General features: G+C 41.4%; 1 protein-coding gene across 2 annotated transcripts in view; it reads right to left on the bottom strand.

The window, feature by feature from the left end:
* Window positions 1–19,795, bottom strand: part of RIPK2 (receptor interacting serine/threonine kinase 2) — a 155,418-nt gene that overhangs the window by 123,294 nt on the left and 12,329 nt on the right. The window lies entirely within an intron of this gene.

Here is a 19,795-nt window from a genome sequence, read left to right as displayed (position 1 = left end):
AGATTCCTTTATTATATGGACAGTTGAATTGGCTCTCTCCTCTGGTTTACAGTATAATGAGCTTTACACATAGTAGAGAAACAAGCAGTTCTGGAAGACTGGTGAGTGAACATCTGTAAAACGTAAATCCACACCCTAACACGACTACTGAGGCAAAGGAGCACTCGTTTTATGAAATTGCTTTAAGTCATCATTCACAATAACGGAATACACTAATTATTTAGGAAAGATCACCTTTTCATGTCACTAATACCTAATGGAAGAGTGGTTGGCAACTATCAATCCTGATATTCATTTTTGTACTCCAAGAAAAGCTGTCCAGCAGTCCAAGGCCCAGAGAAACTGTAATGGCTTCTCCTGTTTTAAGATCTATTTCTTTCCAGATCTCCTTTCCACTATACATTTTATAATAATAAATGATAATTTAGCTTGGGACATGCCATAAATTTAAAAGTTTAAAATTGCATTTCTTTAAAAGGAATGTCACATGCAACCCATGTTGTTAAAAGCAGAACATAAATTTGTCATATAGAGACTAATGCACTATGGGGTCAATTTTTAAAGGGTTTAGGTTCCTAAATTGACCCCTTTAAAAAATGACTCGGTTTGAGCACCTAAATTTAGGCTGTTAAGAAGAGAGCGTGGCCAGGTGGGGTGAAGTTGGGGATAGAAATTTAGGTGCCTAGCTCTGATTTTCAGCTATAGCCATCAAACTTCGGTGATCAAATCTAGTGCCCAAATCCTCCCTCCCTTTCGCTCAAATGAAAAAGTTAAACCAAGGGGCAAATGGCAGCCCCTCCCCTGGCTTCCCCCTCCATCCCACCACTTATTTTTATTTATTTATTTTAAAACATTTGTTACCTGCCCTTCCTTCATTCAGGGCAGGGTACAAAGCACATACATAATAACTAAAACTTTATTATAAAAACAAGACAGGATAAAGACATAACAATAAACTAAAGCACTTAGTACAGAACAATAATCTTCATGGCAGCGAACATCACACTATCAAGAAGAATAAGCTTTCTGGCATAATTTGGGTTCCTTTATCATAAGAACATAAGAACATAATACATTGCCATACTGGGTCAGACCAAAAGTCCATCAAGCCCAGCATCTTGCTTCCAACAGTGGCCAAACCAGACTACAAGTACATGGCAAGTACCCAAACACTAAGAAGATCCCATGCTACTGATTCCAGTAATAGCACAGGCTATTCCCTATCGGCCGAATTTTAAAAGTGTTACGCGCATAAGTTATGCGCGTAACCCTTTTAAAACCCCCCTGTGCACGTCGAGCCTATTTTGTATAGGCTCGGCGGTGTGCGCAAGCTCCGGGACACGCGTAAGTCCTGGGGCTTCGCTAGGGGGGGGCGTGTCGGGGCGACGCGTCTTTCAGGGTGTTCTGGGGGGGCGTGTCGGGGGCGTTTTGGGGGCGTGGTGCTGGCCCAAAACGGGACCCGGGCTGGGGAATCGCGCGCCAGCAGCCTGCTGGCAGGCGTAACTTTTAAAACACAGGTAGGGGAGGTTTAGGTAGGGGAAGGGAGGGCAAGGTGCAGGGGGTGGAAGGAAAGTTCCCTCCGAGGCCGCTCCGATTTCAAAGCGGCCTCGGAGGGAACGGGCAGCGCGCGCAGGACTCGCCGCGTGCAAGGTGCACAAATGTGCACCCCCTAGCGCGCACTGACCCTGGATTTTATAAGTTACGCGCGGCTACACGCGTATCTTATAAAATCCCTCATACTTTTGTTCGCGCCTTGTGCGTGAACAAAAGTACGCACGGGTGCAGATTTATAAAATCTACCCCTATGTCAACTTGATTAATAGCAATTAATGGACTTCTCCAAGAACTTATCCAAACCTTTTTAAAACTCAGCTACACTTACTGCACTAACCAAATCCTCTGGCAACAAATTCCAGAGCTTAATTGTGCGATGAGTGAAAAATAATTTTCTCCAATTAGTTTTAAATGTGCTACTTACTAACTTCATAGAGTGCCCCCTAGTCCTTCTATTATCCTAAAGAGTAAACAACTGATTCACACCTACCCATTCTAGACCTCTCATGATTTTAAAGACCTCTATCATATCCCCCCTCAGCCGTCTCTTCTCCAAACTGAACAGCCCTAACCTCTTTAACCTTTCCTCATAGGGGAGCTGATCCATTTTCTATATGATCTTGGTCACCCTTCTCTATACCTTCTCCGGTGTAACTATATCCTTGTTGAGATGTGGTGACCAGAATTGTACAGAGTACTCAAGGTGTGGTCTCATCATGGAATGATACAGAGGCATTATGACATTTTCCATTTTATTAACCATTCCCTTCCCAATAATTCCTAACATTCTGTTTGCTTTTTTAACTGCCATAGCACACTAAGCCAATGATTTCAATTTATTATCTATTATGATGCCTAGAACTTTTTCCTGGTTGTTAACTCCTAATATGGAACCTAACATCGTGTAACTCCAGCATGGGTTATTTTTCCCTATATGTAACACCTTGCACTTGTCCACATTACATTTCATCTGTCATTTGGATTCCGAATCTTCCAGTCTCATAAGGTCCTCCTGCCATTTATCACAATCTGCTTGTGATTTAACAACTCTGAATAATTTTGTATCATCTGCAAATTTGATAATATTACTTGTCGTATTCATTTCCAGATCATTTATAAATATATTGAAAAGCACTGGTTCAAGTATCAATCTGATTTCACTCGGGAATTCCAAAATAAGGGCCCTGCTATAGAAAAGGCTTGCTCTAATTTTTTATAGATGTGCAACTTTGGGGGAGGGGACATCCAATAGGCCATGAGTAGAAGATCTCAGAAACCTTGCTTGAGTGTGTATTTTTAATGCAGCAGTAGTCCAAGGAGAAGTATCAATCTAGAGGAAGTACTGAGAGGAGAGGCTCACCTTGCTGGTCGCTAAAAAGAGTTGGTAAGTACTACTTGGGGAAATTTTAAAATTTTAAAACGCCAGTGCCAAGATGTCCATGCTGAAACAGGTCAATCCAGGAAGTAGACAGGAGCGAAGCAAGACCCCCGAGCAGCGGGTACCTAGAGCATCCTTGTAGAATCAGTGTAACCCCGGAGGGTAGGTAGGAGCGAGAACTCAGAGCAGAATGCCTCTGAAAGGAGTCAAAATTAGCTGGACAGAATCCTTGCTAACTCATAGCTGGATTGGAGATCGGAGGCTAAGTACCCGGAGGTAGTGACATCATGCAGTGGGGATACCCCCGAGGTTCCCGCCATGACGTATTCAAAAGGGAGGGTGAAGTGTGCACGCGTGCTCTAAGTGACCTCAGTGTAATAATGGTGAACACAATCGCAGATGCCAGTCCAGAGACACCGGAGAGGTCAGTGAGGAGAGGCAGAGGCAGCTATCTTGCCCAGAGGAGAGGAAAGAGAAAGAAAAGAGGTGAGATAGAGAGGGCGCAGATGTCTGCGACCGACGGGCGCATCAATAAGACCATCACAGAAAAATTACACAATTTCTTTGCTTCGGTGTTTAATGAAGAAGATGTTGGGGAGATACCCATTCTGGAGACGGTTTTCAAGGATGATGATACTGAACTAAATCAAGGTGAACCTGGAACAACTGAAGAGTAGAAAATCATCTGGGCCAGATGGTATTCACCCCAGGGTTCTGAAATTACTAAAAAATGAAATGTCATACCTATTTAAATTAATTTGTAAACTATCATTAAAATCATCCAATGTACCTGAAGATGGGAAGATGACCAATGTAATTCCGATATTTAAAAAGGGCTTCAGGGGTGATCTGGAAAACTATAGACCAGTGAGTCTGACTTCAGTGCCGGGAAAAGTCATGGAAACTGTCATAAATAATACAATCACAAAACATTTAGATAGACATGGTTTAATGGGACACAGCCAGCATGGATTTACCCAAGAGAACTCTTGCCTCATAAATCTCCTAGATTTTTTGAAGGGATGAATAAACATGTGGACAAAGGTGACCCAGTAGACGTGGTGTATTTGGATTTTCAGAAGTGAATCGACAAAGTCCCACATGAAAGGCTTCTAAGAAAACTAAAAAGTCATGGGATAGGAGGTGATGTCCTTTTGAGGATTGCAAGCTGGTTGAAAGAGAGAGTAGGATTAAATGGTCTGTTTTCACAGTGGAAAAAGGTAAACAGAGGAGTGCCTCAGGGATTTGAACTTGGATTGGTGCTTTTTAATTATTTATAAATGATCTGGAAAGAGGTACGACAAGTGAGGTGATCAAATTTGTGGATGACAAAATTATGCAGAGTAGTTAAATCTCAAACGAATTGTGATAAATTGGCGGAAGACCTTGTGAGACTGGAAGATTGGGCTTCCAAATGGCAGATTAAATTTAATGTGGACAAGAGCAAGGTGATGCATATAGGGAAAAATAACTCTTGCTGTAGTTATACAAAGTTAGGTTCTATCTTAGAAGTTACCACCCAGGAAAAAGATCTAGGCATCGTAATGGATAATATATTGAAATCGTTGGCTCAGTGTGCTATGGCAATCAAAAAAGCAAACAGAATCTTAGGAATTATTAAGAAGAGAATGACAAATAAAACGATGTCATTATGCCTCTGTATCTCTCCATGGTGAGACCGCATCTTGAATACTGGGTGCAATTCTGGTCACCACATCTCAAAAAAGATATAGTTGCACTGGAGAAAGTGCAGAGAAATGTGACCAAAATGATAAGGGGCATGGAATGACTACTCCATGAGGAAAGGCTAAGGAATTTAGGGATGTTTAGTTTGGAGAAGAGACAACTGAGGGGGGATATGATAGAGGTCTACAAAATCATGAAAGGACTTGAACAAGTTAATGTAAATCGGTTATTTATTCTCTCAGATAATAGAAGGACAAGGGGGCCCTTCATGAAGTTAGCAAGTAGCTCATTTAAAAAAAATCAAAGAAAATTCTTTTTCACTCAGCATATAGTTAAGCTCTGGAATTCATTGCCAGAGTATGTGGTTACAGTAGTTAGTGTAACTAGGTTTAAAAAAGGTTTATATAATTTCCTAGAGGAACAATTCATAAAGTGCTATTAACTAATAAGTTAAAATAGCTTGAGATCTATTTAATGTGTGGGTTCTTGCCAGGTACTTGTGACTTGGATTGCCCACTCTAGGAAACAGGATACTGGGCTTGATGGACCCTTGGTTTGACCCAGTAAGGCATATCTTATTTTCTTATATGTTCTTATGACGTTATAGAGGATATTGTGAATAATGATTGCCAGTTGATACTGAATTAAAAATGTAATCATTAACCAGTGCAATGATTGTAATACGGGGGTTATATGATTATGTGTAGCTGAACCAGTTAATAATCTAGTAGCCAAATTTTAAATAATTTGAAGAGGGGGAATGGTGTAAGCAGGGAGACCAAGAAAAATGAGGGGGCAGGGGGCGGACAGCATCCCCAACATCCTCCCTTACGCTATTTTTAAATTTTGCACATGGGGACTGTTAGCCCCCTCCCTGAAATATTCTGTCCCTTCTGCCAGAATTAAAGATTGAATGGGGAAGTGCCAGCCCTTCCCCACTCTACCAGTGTTCCTCCTTTGTATTGCTGTACTCAAAAGATGAATGGGGTGCACCAGTTACCTCTCACTCCCTCCCCTCCTGGAATCTTCCTACATTCTGCATCTGTTGAAACATTTTACCATAACCTTACCCCCCAAAATCATCCTTTAAATCAGGTTAAGGGAGCGGGGAGGAGGACAGAGGTTCACTTCCTCCCAGTTTGGTGTCCATGGTTGATCTGACAAGGATGCTCACAACATCCTTGTCAGAGCAACTGTGCATGCGAGGTTGGGTGGAGATGAACCTCTATCCTTAGGTTTTCAGGATGTGAAGTGGAAGAATGGAAGGGTGATGCAGACAAATGCATGGGGAGAGGGGTCCCTGAAGTGAGGGGCTGGCATACCTCTACATTTTCCTCTCATATCCAAGTTATTGAAACTGAGTTGGGTTCTCATTCTCAAAAAGTTGACGATCTGGGAAAACAAATTACATCCATACAAGATCAAAAGGCTTTAATTAAATCTGATATATCTCAACTAAGGAAAATATTGAAAATTCCCTTCGTTATTTGAATCTTAGAATTTTGAATTTTCCCCAATCTAACTTAATTTTAGCAATTGATATGTTTAAAAAATACATATTAGAAGTTCTCAAAATGCCTGTGGAAGCTGTACCTACTATAGCTAAAACCTATATGATAAAGTCCACAGACGTCAATACATCTGGTTAATCTCAAGATTTGGATCCTGACTTGACTCAATAACTGGAGTCATCAACAGAAGTGTTTATCTCTCAACGTGGGACTTTATTTATTTTCTTTGTTTATTCTCAAGATAGAGATTTTGTTCTTAAAACTTTTTTCAACACAATTTGTCTTCCTTCTATGGCCATCGAATGTGGATTTACCCTGATATTACATGCACTACTCGAGAATGTCGTAAAACATTTCCTAGTATGCGTTCTGAGACTGTGGCATCAGAAGCACAGTTTATTCTTAGATATCCTTTTAAATGCGTAATTTCTGATCTAGAATCTAGATTTGTTTATTTTGACCCCACTCATTTGCATCTTTACCTTGATGCACATACTCAAGCTACTTCTGCTTAGCTCTATATAAGCTTGTCAGGATGTGTATATTTCTCAGCGCTTGACTCTCTTTTACCTTATTATTTCTGTGCTATATTGTAATGCACTAGTGTATCACTCCTCCTTCCTTTCTTGAGTCTCCCTATTTCATATTATTTATTGTGAGACTAAGTGTATTATTATACTAGCTGTACCCGGCCACGCGTTGCTGTGGCTCAGTCTGGTTTAATTTCACAATGCACATTAGCTCTGCTCCGGCCGTCCCAACTCCCTCCCCCCTTCCCCGGTGGTGGACGGACTGGTTTGGCGACTCTTTTACCCTTTCCTCCTCCTGTGTGTAACTGTCCGGCAGTCCCTACTCCCTCCCCCCTTCCCCAGTGGCGGAGGAACGGGCTGAGCCGTTTTTTGGAGCGTTGCTGTGGCTCAGTCTGGTTTAATTTCACAATGTGCATTAGCTCTGTTCTGGCCGTCCCAACTCCCTCCCCCCCTTCCCTGGCGGTGGACGGACTGGCCTGGCGACTCTTCTACCCTTTCCTCCTCCTGGGTGTAACTGTCCGGCAGTCCCTACTCTCTCCCCACTTCCCCAGCGGCGGAGGAACGGGCTGAGCCGTTTCTCGGAGTGGCAACTTGTCTGCCCTTTTCTCCTCCCCTCTGTGACACTCAGCATGTAGCACAGAGCTCTATGGTCCGCACATGCATGGTAGAGCTGCTCTCTACTGCGCATTTGCGGTCCATTGGTCAGAGCCCATTTATATTGTAGATAGCATATGTTGCTTTTACGTCCAACAGATGGCGCTGTTTTTCCAAAAAGCATGTTTTTACCTGTCACAGGTGTGACATCTATATAATATAGGTATATAAAAACACACGCGTAATCGAATGCAACGTTGTGTCAAAATTTCAAAGAAATCGGTGAAGAACTTTCGGAGATTTAAGATTTTGAACAAATGAACATTTACATTTTTATTTATATAGCTTATTTGATATAGTTTGTTTTTCTTATTTTATATACAATTTTCACTCATTTCATATGGTTGTAAACTTTATCACGTTATTTCCTACAAGATTATTCTTTTTTTTAAAGAAAATCTCAATACATAAATACATAAATTAAGAGGGCAAGGCTTGGGCGGAGCATGGGCATTCCAGCGAGGCTAACAATTCTGCGTGTAACTCTTGTTTTAAAACTGGAAATCACAGCTCATCAGCTTGTTTACCTTTGCTCCAGATGAGGAGCAAGTCTGTAGATCTTGAGTTTTAGAGCTTACAGGTCCAGGTCAGGGGTCCAGATTAACTGGGGGGGGCATGCAGGATGAAGAACGAGAGGAGTCTCTAAGACATTGATGTCAACTGGGCAAACTGGAGGACTAATTGGAAAAACTGGGTTGCCCCTCATGTGAGCATGTTAAAAATCTGCCTTCATACCCATGTAAAAGCCAACAAAGTCCTATTGAAGACATGCAAGCTAGCTGTGCTCGAGTAACCTTTTAAAATTAGGAGCAAATTCACAGACGGTATATTTTAAAACATATGCATTCAAGTGTGTGCATGATTTAAAATCCACCGGATCTTTGCTCATGTGCCAATATGTGAGTGTATGGGCGCACATGCATTCTTTTTAAAAGTATATATGAGTGTAAATTCACATGCACAAGTGATATGTTGCAAACAGCAGGTATAACTGTGTGCACGTACTTTCACATCATTTTTGAAGAAAACTGATGCACAGAAGTTTGGAGAAGGTACAGAGAAGGGCTACCAAAATGATAAGGGGAATGGAACAGCTCCCGTATGAGGAAAGACTAAAGAGGTTAGGACTTTTCAGCTTAAAGAGACGGCTGAGGGGGGATATGATAGAGGTGTTTAAAATCATGAGAGGTCTAGATGTGAATCGGTTATTTACTCTTTCAGATAGTAGAAAGACTAGGGGGCACTCCATGAAGTTAGCATGTGGCACATTTAAAACTAATCAGAGAAAGTTCTTTTTTACTCATCGCACAATTAAACTCTGGAATTTGTTGCCAGAGGATGTGGTTAGTGCAGTTAGTATAGCTGTGTTTAAAAAAGGATTGGATAAGTTCTTGGAGAAGTCTATTACCTGCTATTAATTAAGTGGACTTAGAAAATAGCCACTGCTATTACTAGCAACAGTAACATGGAATAGACTTAGTTTTTGGGTACTTGCCAGGTTCTTATGGCCTGGATTGGCCACTGTTGGAAACAGGATGCTGGGCGTGATGGACCCTTGGTCTGACCCAGTATGGCATGTTCTTATGTTCTTAAGTTGGTGTCATGCGCGGAACTGCTTCATAAGGTACCTGCGATATTACAAAATTAACCTTCCTAATATAAAATTATCTTTCTTGTTTGAAAGAGAAATTCACCCATAGCAAAAAGTATACAAAATAAATGTTAAATAGGATACACATTTGATCTTATTCTGTCAGTCTACACACAGCGGGGCAATGCAGTACATCACTGTTGGCAAGACAAGAATCACTGAGGAAATGTGATATGAGGGAATGTCTCAGTAAAACCATACAACACATGATACATTATACATTTACGCATCCTTATGAGTACATGTGAAAAACATGGTTTATTCAGGAAGCAAAGAAAAGTGAAGAGCCTAGAGGGCTCAGAAAAGATATATTTAAATAGCTTTTTAATGCACTTTAGGTACATTGCAGGTTAAGAAACCTATTTATATATTTGTCATATTTATATATAACGTCTTCCTAAAAGCTCAAGGCAAGTTACAGCAGGTTCAATACAAGAAAAACAAAAACTTTATATTTCAACATCTGATACAATTCATATAAATAATCCAAACATAAAAAGCAGCCCAGAAATGACCACAGATTAGCACAAGATTTAAATGGGTTCAATAGTGCAGCACAGTACATTGAACACTAAATTCAATGTTTAATGCATATTATCAGCAATGTTTGCCTGAGCTTTGCTGATAATGCAAAAACAAAAAGGCCCAATGAGAGAAAAATATTCCTAAACTGCATTGTATGCAAATGTATGCAATGCAAGCCATGAAGATTAAACTTGAGAAACATGGACTGCATTAAACTTTGTGATTTGCATTATTCCTTAAAGGTGCCTGCCTGTGCTCTTGGTGGCACCCCTTCCATTCCCGTACTGTGATTGCAAAGGGGCAGTAAGCCCCAAGTAAGACCCACACAAATATATTCACAAGCTCTCCCCCTTAGTTCAAAGCCCCCACCCCACTCACCTGAAATGTTCCTCCAAGTCCACCCTCTCTAGCAGATCCCCCAACATAAGAATAAAAGACCCTATTATCTTGGGAACAACATTCCTTAGATCTCCAAAATGGGTCTGCCTCCTTGCCCCATTCATTGGATAAGTCCCCTAACCAAGGTTCTCCCCTTTAGCCAGTTTTAAAGAAAAGCCCCCCCGTGCTTGGGCAATCCTCAGTTGCTGCTGGTGCTGTCCTTTCAAAATGGGTCTGGCTGATCCAAGATCTCCCTTTTGCCCCTCATGTTACAGAGCTTCCAGGGAGTTCTAGAAGCCACAGCTCTGGTTCTGGGACCCCTGTAACCAGGACTTCCAGCCCTGGGAGTCCTGAAACCAACACCCCAAGCTATGCATCCTGCTGGCAAGGTTACCAGGGCTGATAATGTTGACTCTAATGATTGTAGGCCTGACAACTCTGTACTTAGTTCACCCAGATCTGTAAGCTATGGAAACATCATCCTCATATCTGGACGTCCCTGACTGAGGGCTCTGGAGACCGGAGGTCCCTGACTCATGGCTTTTCTATTCAGGGTTCCCAGGTCTGTGAATGGTGACTTTTTTTATGTCCATGTATTGTAACTCCTCAAAGACTGAAGTAAAATTCTGTTAAACTGGTAGTAAAAGTGAGCTTGCTTCACCGCACTGGTAATAATTTGCATTACTTTTTTATTAATTTATTTGCTTTGCTATTTGCATGGAAAGTGCGCTAAAATTAGCTCACTTTTTCCCTTATTATTTTAGCACACTTTTTTTGTATGCTAAAACTGTGGCTTGTTTTGGATCAAGTTATGTTAGGATATTTCTGAAGCATGACATTTGTTAAACATATATGCTGTGAATAGGTAATTTATTTTTATATACTGACATTTGATCACACTGGTTTACATTCAGGTACTGTAGGTATTTTTCTATCCCCAGAGGGCTTACAATCTAAGTTTTTGTACCTGAGGCAATTGAGGGTAAAGTGACTTGCCCAAGGTCACAAAGAGTGACAGCTGCTCTAACCACTAGGCTATTCCTCCTCCTTTTCTGATTTAGGGAACCACTTTGGCAGTGATGTGTTAATACATTTTAAATATAGGTTATTTTTAGAGGTCCAGAGTTGAAAATAATCTTGTGAGGCAAGAATTAAACCTCATCGTTGCCTGTTTTGTCTATATCACATGACTAGTTCTCTCTTCCTAAAATGAATCTTGTGTAGAAGCTGGGAACAGTGTCAATCAATTCCATACACAGACCAATCTCAGCAAGCTCTGTGCCAAGCAGCAAGAAGCAGCAGATATGTAGACTGAATAATAAACCTTCCAGGGAGGGAAACTTATTCATTCTGCACTGAGTGGTCAAAGTTTTAAAATTAGTCTATAAAGTGCATGCAATATTTGAATCCGAAGGACTTAGCAGCAGGAAATTCTGAGTAAAAATGTCATGTGGTTGCCATATTAGTTTACATAAATGCAGAAAAATAAAGGTCAGCAAACAAACTGAGCTTTTAAAAGTTCAACTATCTTTATCAGGTCAATGTAAAAAAAAATATATATACTAATGTACTGCTATACAGACCATGTATTGTGGACTCTGCTTACCATCTGTATTTACTAAAACGTGTCCTAAATAACTAACTTATTTCTCTTCAATGGACTGCAGATTTCGTTTAAATGTCTACATTGTAATGAATCTGTCTCACTGGATAACTGTCCTTCTAGCCTGAATATACTGGACAATATTTTTACCTGTGGAAATTGTTGGAGGATTGATTGCAAAAGATCATCCTCCAGACCAGTCAGCAAGGTTTTAAAATTCCCTGGTGTGTCACCTGACCCTGCATGGGACAGGTTGGGACAGCAAGGGTTACCTAGTAGGATGTGACCTATACTACCGAATTGATTCTCTATCTTCTTCTCTGTCTGTTTTGTAAGGTCATACCAGCACAATTTGTATGTACAGAGCCATATAGAAGTGTACATAATGTTTATTGTTTTTCTATCCCAGTCTCCAACACAAAGAATCCTTGCATTCAGCCAGAGAAGGGTGTGAGTTGTTTCTGCTTCTCAGTAAGTGATTCTCCTGAAGAAGTGGGAGTCCCCACTACACATACCTGGTTCTGTCCTGGGCCAGACTAGTAGCAGAGACAAAGAAAAATCTATCAGAAAAGAATTTGAAAATTGGCTTCCCAGTGTCAAATTTTGAAGGCCAGTCCTCAAAAAAGATATAGACAGGCTAGAGATGGTCCAGAAAAAAGCTTCTAAAATAATGCAGGGGTTGCACCAAAGTAAATATGAGGAGAGACATAAGGACCTAAATATATATGTTGGAAAGGAGTGGAGAGATGGGGGGTATGATAAAGACTGGCCAAGTGGAGGTAATGGTGGAAACAACTGTAAGGAAATTCAAGAAGTCATGGGATAAATACAGAGGATGACTAGTGGCAAGAGATGAAGAGGGGGCCAGGAATCAGTTAGCATTTGTGATATTCATCAGGAAGTGAGGTGGGGGTAGGCTAGATGGGCATAATGGTCCTTGTCTGATGCCATATTTTTTTTCTTTGACCCAGAAGTTTCTTCTTGCTGCTTTGTACCTTCAGCTCTATTGGAACTGGATTAAGTTGCCATAAGTCTTCATTTGCAACTACCTGGTGGCTTTTTCTCCTATTTTATATCCCACCAGTTTGGTCATTGGAGCAATGGTCCTAAGCCACTAATCATACACCAATGCTCCTGGACCTTTGTACCATCCCAAGCCTCTGCCAACTTGGGGAGCTGAAGACCCATTTTGGGACTCAAACCAGAGATCTTCCGCATGGCAGTATGCATCACTGCCACTGAGCCCCGGGAGTGACCCTGATGTCATATGCTATGATAGTGATAGGAGGCAGCACTATAGCAAATAATTCACCCTTCATTCTGTCTAAGGCAGAAGCAGGGGGTGAGATGATGACTTGGCATTTCGAACAGATGTTCACTGGTAGTTCATCCGGAAAAGTCAGAATAAGACATTGTTACTTTAACCTATTAGCATAGGTTATTTATTTATTTATAAATATGTCTATTCCGCCCTACCAGGGCAGATTATAAAACATAACATAAAAAATGCTCCTGACACAATACACACACATAAAATAAAAACCCAGAGAAAACGCTCTCAAATTATTAAAAATCCCCAAATCTCCTAAATTAACTCCCAAATAATGGAGAAAAATAAAAAGCTTTACGCTTCTTCTTAAATATAAGATAATCCAAAACCTTGTCAATTCCTAAGGGCACTGCATTCCATAAACGAGGCCCTGCCATCCGCTGCTGACTGGATTTCAAATGAACTTCCTTAAAAGAAAGCACCACTAAAAATGTCCTGTGCCCCAAACGTACAGCATGGTTCGGCCAATACAACTTTAAAAGCTCTCTCATATACCGTGGCACTTCCCCATTCAACACTTTGTAAACAAGAGTTAGCAACTTAAATTTTACCCTATAACTCAAAGGTAACCCATGTAAGTCAACTAGTTGTTCAGCAATGTGCTCCCTTCTCAATTTCCATTGAGAAGGGAGCATTTGGAAGGCAACCACACATGCAATATGTTACAACAATCTACAGTTCTCAAAACAATAGACTGCTCCACTGTTTGAAAATCCAGGTTGAAGAGGAGTTTTACAAATTTGCCTGTATTTTGGTTGATACTTTGCTTTATTCCTTATTTACGGAACAATTTACTAGATTGGTATGCTAGAAAACCAAAGGGGAAGAAAGCAAACATTTCCTTGGGTAAGGTCAAGCTTCTATGGCTGGTGGCTGGCTTGCAGTATGGTTCTACCAATAAGGTCAGAGAGCTCGGTCTGCCATGCTGCTGGGTTACTAACAGCTGCAACTACCTCATTGCCGGCTCACACTATGTAACTTCTTTCCAGATGGCATTTCACCTTCAAAGAAAACTAAGCTTAGTCCTTAAAATTGGTCTAACTGGAATGTGTTTTCTGCTAGTAATCATGTTTTATTGTAAGGTAGGAAATTGAATAAAAATAAATAAATGATATAATATATTGATTGGTCTTTCATCTCAACTCTAAATTGTTCATCTCACCTCATTTCATCTCAAACTGAATCATCCTAAGAATTGAGAAGAAGGAATCTTTTTACTGGGTCCTTCATCATGGTCAAAATAGTAATGTATACACAAATAAAAACTGCACTTGCATCCCTCTGCTTTCTTCTGTGGTGGGTATATTTTAAAACAGAAGCTTTAGAAATTGGTTTTATTTCTCTTAGTTACTTGTGTTTATCTATCCAGTACCTTCCCTCTGCTCCTGTGGTCTTCCAGCTCAAAGGAATCTGCCCCAAATGGACCTTGCACCACAAGCCTTAATTTGCAGCTACCTGGTTTATTTTGCTAATCTCTGTTTCCTCTCCACTCTCTATTTAATGAGGCCAATCCATCTGACTGATAGGCACAGACTGCACCTTCCCATGGGACCTAGCAGAGGTGTGCTTCTGAGCCAGTGACGCCCTGAACTTGATGTCTGAGACGTCCTCTCTCCCAGCGGCTGTGAACACTGCCTCTGCAACATCTTCATTCACTCTCCAACCAAAGAGGAGGGGTTAGGCCAGGACCTGAAACCTGAGCTCCAGTACTGAAGTGTCTGCGGCTGGCCTAGCTACTATGGTATTTTACCCCATTTAATCTTTGTATGAGGTATTACTGTTACTTTCAACTGAAGATCTTCTATATCTAAAAATGAAGCAGGGCACAAACTGGGAGAAAATAACTTCTACATTGTTTTACTCTGTACTTCTGCTCTGTCCCAGAATCCTAACTGAATCCAAAGCATAGAGAAAATACTATGTTAAATCAGTTTATAAATGAATTAATTGAAAAACGTTTCTGGGCTGGCCCTGGAGGAGGGGAGGTGCGTAGGTTTAATTTTTACATTCCACTCCCGTCTTAGGCAGAATTAGGACCATCTGAGGCTGTCATCCTGGGAAATGAAAAATGGGAGAAAAAAAAAGGCCACCCCCACATTTCTGCTCCTTTGTGTGCGTAAATCAATATTCTCCCCTCAAAAACCATTTGAATGTGCTGAAGGTTTCCATTATCTAGTTTTAAATACCTTCTTCAAATGTCACAAATTCAGTTTATAGAAGAGCAATATTTCCACTGGCCAAGTTAACTTTTGAAACATTATCCACTGAATGTTTCACAGGAATGTACTTGAAGAACTGTTGCTGTTTATAAGAACCCAAAGAGTTTATGCTAGCTAAAGCCTGGAAGTGCAGAGTTATCACAAGATCACCCATTTCTCTTTTGGCTAATAAATCCTTAATCACATGACTACTAAAAATATTATATAGCAAGTGGAAATTCCCTTTGTTGAGCTCAGCTGTTGCCAGTAGTGTTGTTTTAGGGACCCCTTCCTGTTGCATGTTTAGTTTCCAAGCTCTGCTGCAAAAATAGAAACAAGATCCTACAATGTAATAATTGGATTGGAGAGTTCAGGAACACAGGGTGGTTGCAGGTTTCTGAGGCTTAAAAATGTTTAAACAAACTGGCTTCAGATTTTTTCCTTTTTTTTCTGTTTGTGAGGGAAAGCCTTACAAAAGTGCTTGCAAGCAGCAAAACACCAGTAACTGTGCGCTCTGATTGGACAGTTATTATTCCACCCTCTTTGCACATAAGAGGATGTTTCTTCATATCGTCTCATATTCTGATTAAACTGAAAAAAAAAGGATGTCATGTGGTATTTGTTCATTAAAGTGAGTTCATTTGAAAGTTCGAAACTGCAGTGCTGATTGTGTAACTTAAATCAGCTTCCTGCAAGGTCATTTTGCTGCACTTTTGCTCGCTTTTTAGGCACATATTCAAGATTCATAAGTTGAGTTTGGAAGCAATCACCATGCTTCATGCTAATTCATTTTGTAAATGTCATGAAAAATTCCTGTTAGGCCCTGGAAGTTGGGAGATGAGGGTCTGTTTATCAGGAATTCATTTGGAAGAATGGGAGGGGGGAATGAAATAAGAAAGTTATATATGACTTAGTGAATTATTAGGCCAGTGCTTCTCAACATTTTCCATTTCATGGCACACTTTTCAGTTTGCTCATGATCCTCCTTTCCCCTCCCTCCCACAGGCAGGACCAGCTTTACTGCCAGCAGTGCCTTCCATGCTCAGGGGAGGAGACCCAGAGCATTGTGGTTGGTGACACTCTCTGTGGCAGGGTGAAAGTGGGGGAAGGAATCAAGGCTGGTGCAAGGGTAGAAGGTGCCCTAGGCGACTTCCGCCTTGTGTCCCTCCCCTCATTCACACTGCCCCTGCCTGTCTCGGGCCCGACTCCTCCTACCTTGTTCGTGACCTCAGGACTGCGAGCCGACAAATCTCTACTCCTCTTTGCTGCAAGCGACTCCACTCGCAGCACTACCTGGCTGCTCTTTGGAGCCCCCTAAGGGTCGGCGCCATAGGCGACCACTTAAGTTTGCCTAATATATGTCCCGGCCCTGGGAGGAATCCCCTGGGACTACTGTGGTAAGAGATTCAAGAAATTGGCTACTAGAGTCCCGGGCACAGGTGCCTGGCTGCCATCACTGGCACAGGAAGGAGTTTGCCCACAGCATATCAGTTGAGAAGGACTGCATTAGGGCACCTAGTCCTATAACTAGGAAAAGAGAAGTGGCCTAGTGGTTAAAGCAATAAGCTAAGAGCCAAAAAGGTCAAAGTTCAAATCCTACTGACATTCCTTGGGTAAGCCCCATTATCTGCTATTGCAGGGGTGACCAGCTTTTCACATCTCAAGAGCCACAAAACTAGAATTCACAAAGACAAGGAGCCACTGTGCCTTTCGTAGGCAAGATATGCCTACTCCACACACATACAAAAGAAAAGCAAACACTCTCTCAGACACAAAAACATATTAGACACACTCAAGACAGTGCTACTTAACTGCATATCTTTTGAATATATCGGGTTAAGTAGAAAGTTATTCAGCCACACAAGGCCGGACAACTTTAGAGTTGCTCTGAAGCAGATCTAAGGTTAACCCGCTTACTTAGATTGTAAGCCCTCTGGGGATAGAGAAATACCTACAGTACCTGAATATAAACCGATGTGTTATCTCAGATCGAATGCCAGTACATAAAAAAAAGAAATAAACGTAGCCGGTTTCTGTATAATTAAAAACTGGCTAAGTTAATGGATTAACTAACTCCTCACCAAAATGCCCCCAGAACACCTTTTTTTATCCAGCTAGATTTTAGCCAGACAATGGGCTGAATATACAAAACATTTTCATTTAGATGGATAACTTTTTAATTATGTCACCAAAATAGAGAGAATAATTATAATATAATACACTTCAAAATGCAAGTTTAATCAATACATAGGTACAAGCTTGACATTTTAAATACAAAAGTTTTCAATTACACTAACCATACAGCAAATATGAATATTACTAGCCGTTAAGCCTGAAACAACGGGCTACATTAAAACTTTTAATTTTTGTTCTGTTTTCAGCTCCCTCCCCCCTAACCCCTTCCCGTCCCAACTCCCTCCCCCCTTCCCCGGCGTTGGAGGGACAATTGCTCTGCCTTGGGACATCAAATCTCGGTAGGATCTCTGTGCTTTGCAGTGTCAGATTTCTTCTGTGCATGCGCTGGTCGTCCCAGCTCCCTCCCCCCTTCCCCGGCATCAGAGGGATGTGTTCAAGCTGTCGGTGAGAGATTTCTTCCCTGCATGCGCCGGCCGTCCCAGCTCCCTCCCCCCTTCCCCGGCATCAGAGGGACGATCGCTCTGCCTTGGGGCATCAAATCAGCACTTCCATCGGAAGGGAGCCTGGACCGTCCGCGTATGCACAGCCCATCAGTCCCAGCCGCTCTCTACTGCGCATTTGTGGCATGTCGGTCCGGGCTCCCTTATAGGTATGATATTTATCTTAATATACACACATCAATATGCTTCATTGCAATTGATAAACCACATGAAATTATAATGAAAATGCAATTAAAATAAAATTAGGAAATAACATCAATCAACATCAACAATCACATTGCCTTCCACATACATTCAAATCACAACATCATCCGCTAACAATCCATGATAAAATATTAAAACTCCATTCTCATACATGTGTCAATAAAGATGTCAATTATGTCCTTCTTTAATGTAAAAATGCCATCAACTCCACTGAGATGATATTGTTGTTACAATCTTCACTAGAATATTGAAGCCAACTGCCACCTTTAAAGATGATTCATGTCTTTAATAGTATTCTTCTTTAATGTGAAATTTTCACCATCTTCAATGAAGTAATAATGTAATTACAATATTCACTAGAATACTGAAACCAACTACCGCTTTTCAAAGAAATATTGAAGAGATGCACCCATCCACTTCTCCTGGGTGAGCTATGCAGTAGGCAAATGAGCCGCTGCATTAACAAGTGTCAGATCTAACTCAACGAAAATTATGTTCCCCAGTGTAATGGTAGGAAATTCCACTATGTTGGGATTGAGCCCGAAAATTTCTTCCTGGTGTTAGTGAGCCCATGATTTGTGGAGATGGCATCTCCAGTCATTACCAAGGTTTGAGAGTATAGTACATAGGCAGATGTGTAAGGGGTAACAGGTAGATCGGTGCCAGGCTTTTGAGTATTTTATAGGTCAGAAGTAATAGTCTGAATTTAGTCTGCAGAGTATTGAGAGGTAGTATATGATTTTTAGAATAGGGTTTATATGATCAAATTTTTTAGCCTTCGCTATCATGCAAGCCTTAGGGGGTCAGTTTTCAAAGCGATCACATGCGTGCAATCACTAAAAAGGGGCGGCGTCAAGACCAGAACAGGAGGAGTCGGGGCGGCACTGGAGCGGACACCGTGAAGACAGTGTGGACAGTGAAAAGGTAAGGAGCCTTTTTGCTGCCTATTTCGCGCCCAATAGCACCAACTTTTATGATGGCACTATTGGGTGCGAAAGCGGCAGAGGTGCAATCGCTGCCAGCTTTCGCAGGCCCATCCCCCACTTTGCCCCCCTGTACCGCGCGATTCACGCAGTCGCAGTACGTTAGAAAATCTAGGCCTTAGTGTTTTGTGTGAGCTGCAGGTGGTGGATATGGAATACTGGTTAAAGGGAGTTGCAGTAATGTGAGTGGGATTACTGAAGCCGGGACAACAGTTGCAAAGGCATTGTCATCCAGGGGCTGGCAGAGATGGAAAAAAGCTGTTTTACACACTGCATGGATCTGGGCTAGACTTCATACTTGAGAACTGAAAGATAGTGGGGTTTCATCAATGAGCACTTTTGGGAGGTGGTGGCTGAGTTCTTTTTCCCCAAACCAAATCATTTCTGTCTTTTTTGGGATTAGGCATAGTTTGTTCAGTTGTAGCCGATTGCCTATATTTGTTAAGCATTCATCAAGGTTGTTAAAGGTTGAGGTATACAGTAATTAGTGTTCAGTGGGATCAGCACCTGTATATCATTAGCATAGTAGTTTGAGATTTTGTAGTCTCTGATGAACTTACCCAGGGGAGGGCCATGTAGATGTTGAACAGTGTAGGTGAAAAGATGGAGCCTTGTGGTACACTGCAGGAGAGGGCAAGAGATTTAGAGAGAACTGTTCCGAAAGCTATAGACTGGGTATGGTCAGATAGAAAGGATATGAACAAAGCCAAGGCTCCTAGGTCACTCAGTCTGGAGATGAGTAGGCTGTGATCTATTGTGTTGAAAGCCACTGACAGATCCAGGAATATTAATATAACTGTCCATGATCCAGGCACAGCCGGAGTTCATCCATCAGGTTGAATAGTATGGCTTCAGAGCTGTGGTATGATCAGGAGCCAGATTTTTAAGGGCCCAAGGCATTGGTTGTGTGTAGACATTTGGAAAGTTGTAGTAGTATCACCTTCTCTATGATCTTACTTTGGCAAGGGAGAATT

This window comes from Rhinatrema bivittatum, chromosome 2, assembly GCF_901001135.1.
Source record: "Rhinatrema bivittatum chromosome 2, aRhiBiv1.1, whole genome shotgun sequence".
NCBI lineage: Eukaryota > Metazoa > Chordata > Amphibia > Gymnophiona > Rhinatrematidae > Rhinatrema > Rhinatrema bivittatum.
The sequence above is the reverse complement of the archived record's forward strand: the minus strand, read 5'-3'. Positions and strand labels throughout refer to the sequence as shown.